Source organism: Cynara cardunculus (genome assembly GCF_001531365.2).
Source record: "Cynara cardunculus var. scolymus isolate 2C chromosome LG 13, CcrdV1, whole genome shotgun sequence".
NCBI lineage: Eukaryota > Viridiplantae > Streptophyta > Magnoliopsida > Asterales > Asteraceae > Cynara > Cynara cardunculus.
In genome coordinates, this window is record NC_037540.1 from 31,194,896 (window position 1) to 31,197,556 (window position 2,661).

Sequence of the window (2,661 nt, forward strand, 5' to 3'; positions counted from 1 at the left end):
AGGCTGACCGGACTTTAATTCCGGCTAATATGTTGAATTATTTTAGAGAGATGTAATGGCGGTGTAACCGCGAGAGAGATGTAATGGCGGTGTAACCGTGAGAGAGATGTAATGGCGGTGTAACCGCGAGAGAGATGTAAGGGAGGTGTAACCGCGAGAGAGATGTAAGGGCGGTGTAACCGCGAGAGAGATATAATGGCAGTGTAACCGCGAGAGACATAAATAAGTTTATGTGTCTGAACAGGTTTGATTCTGAACTGATTGTTTGGAAAGTAAGTTGTTTGTTTGAGATTTATACACTCAATAAACCTTTTTGGTCTAGCACTCAGTTGTTGGACTAACCTGTTTTGCAGTTCATCATACCTCGCAAGATAAAGGCAAGGGAAAAGTTTAGAATCAATGACATATAGTTATTCATAAATGTACTTTAAGAAAGTTTTTATTTTGTTAATCTGTATTATGTAAACGATGGAACATTTTGTGTTATAAGTATGTGATGTGGATTATCTGTACATAGAATATGTGAGTTATTACTGTTTATGCCAAGGATACCTCATGTGACTATTTTTGAGTTAGATCCGAGTATTGAAAGAACCTTTAGAAGGAAAAGAAGGGTACAAAGAAATTTGTTGCCTACTCTAACTACTCTTGAAATGGCTCAAGTAGAACCTGCTCCAATACCCAATCCTAAGGAGGAGGTTATTAGTCTTGCAAATTCAAGAACTGGTGGAATTGAGGACTATACAATTCCGATGTTAAATCAATTACATCCTGGAATACGTAGGCCCACTATTGATGGTGACCACTTTGAATTTAAGCTCATCATGTTTCACATGTTACAAGCAAATGGTCAATATGCAGGATTACTGTATGAGGATCCTCATTTGCATCTTAGATCTTTTATGGAAGTCACTGACTCATTCCATCTTAATGGAATTTCTGATGAAGTCTTAAAGTTGAAGTTATTTCCTTTTTCATTAAGAGACATCGCCAAAGTGTGGTACAACTCTTTGCAACCAGAATCAGTCACCACATGGAATGAGATGACTGAGAAGTTTAAAAAAAAATTCCCCCAACCAGAAGTGCCAAGTTCAGAAATGAAATTTGTCTCTTTAGACAAATAGATGATGAAGCAGTTCCTGATGCTTGGGAGAGGTACATGGAATTACTAAGGAAATGCCCACATCATGGCATACCTTATTTCCTTCAGCTAGAAACATTTTAAAATGGTCTTGATACCATTACTAAACAAATGTTAGATGATACTGTAGGTGGAGCCTTTACTTCCAGTACCTATACTATTGTCTATAATTAAATAGATATCATGTTTCACTTTGTAAGCATTGTTTGACTTTGACTAGAGGGTTAATAGTTTGACCCTATAAATAGATTTTTAGTCATTTTGGTTCAAAAATGTTTGACCCTATAATTAAATAGATATCGTGTTTCACTTTGTAAGCATTGTCCAATGACTTAATCATTTCAAACACTAAAGTCCGTTGAGTTTTGTTTTTTTAACTTTTCCCTTTTTTATATGATGTAAGTACTTTTTTGGTTCAAAAATGTTTACGGACTTTGTCGTTCAAAAACATCTTTCACATTTCCCTTTCCTTTGTCTGAAGATTTCATTGATGAAGGAATACCAGATTTCATTGAGGACTTGAGATTTTTAGGTTTCTTGTTCTCAATGATCTTTGGTGGTTCATAACTTATTTCTTCTTCAGATTCAGAATCGAGAAAGTCTCTTGCTGATTTCTCAAAATCAAATTTAACTTGGATTGGAGCAGAGGATGTGGGTTCAAAGGTTGATGCTTCAGGTTGATCTTCTTGAGGTTTCATCGATTTTGACTTCGATGAATTCTCAATTTTACTTGAGTGATTCATCGATTCATTGATTGATGGTTCCTCATTTGGATTTTCCTTTTCATCAACAATACTTGCTAATGAGATAGATTTGACATTCAGAGATTCTAGTTTTTCAATAGAGTTTTCAACAATCTCTGGTTTGGAAATGTCATTTCTTTCATCAAGATTTTTACAAGTACTTTTCTCGTAAATCACATTTTCGAAGTCCTGTCTTGAAACGACAGTTTTTCCATCGACTTTAACTCTCTTGAAACTTGCTTTTTGTTTTGGAGAGAAGTCGGGTTTTTGAATGCATCCAAGTTTGAAAGTGGATTCAAGGGTGGATTTCTTTGAGTCGATGAATGAATCTAATTCATTGAATCTGATCCCTTGTGTGTCCTTTTGGCCGTTTAGTTTTTCAAAAACTTCTTGTGCATCTTTATACTTTTTCATCAGAAGTTCATTGGTTTGAAGCTTCTGATGAAGAATTTCTCGCTCCTTTTGAAAGAAATCTTTAAGAGCTACTGAATTCAGTCTTTCTGCCTCAGATTCCTTTAATGCCTTAATTTTCTTTTCCAGGTCCTTAGTTATACGCTTGTTCAATTCCAGAAGTTTATCTTCTTCTGATTTCTTAAGAGTGCTTATGCGAGTCTTTGTCACACCCTGCTAAAGCGGAAACGCGAGGTATGGCAGGTAGAGTCTCATAGCAATAGTGTATAAACAACACAACCATACAATTTAAAACATAATTAAAACAAAACTAAAGTTTACAATCCCAAATACAAATTTACAAAATAAACATAAAAAAAAGTTTTG

At 35.1% G+C, this 2,661-nt stretch overlaps 1 non-coding gene across 1 annotated transcript; it reads right to left on the minus strand.

The window, feature by feature from the left end:
• Positions 1 to 1,087: 1,087 nt before the first annotated feature.
• Positions 1,088 to 1,194, minus strand: LOC112526230. The gene has a single exon (XR_003070556.1). It is a non-coding gene; the product is annotated as a small nucleolar RNA R71 (small nucleolar RNA).
• Positions 1,195 to 2,661: the final 1,467 nt, after the last annotated feature.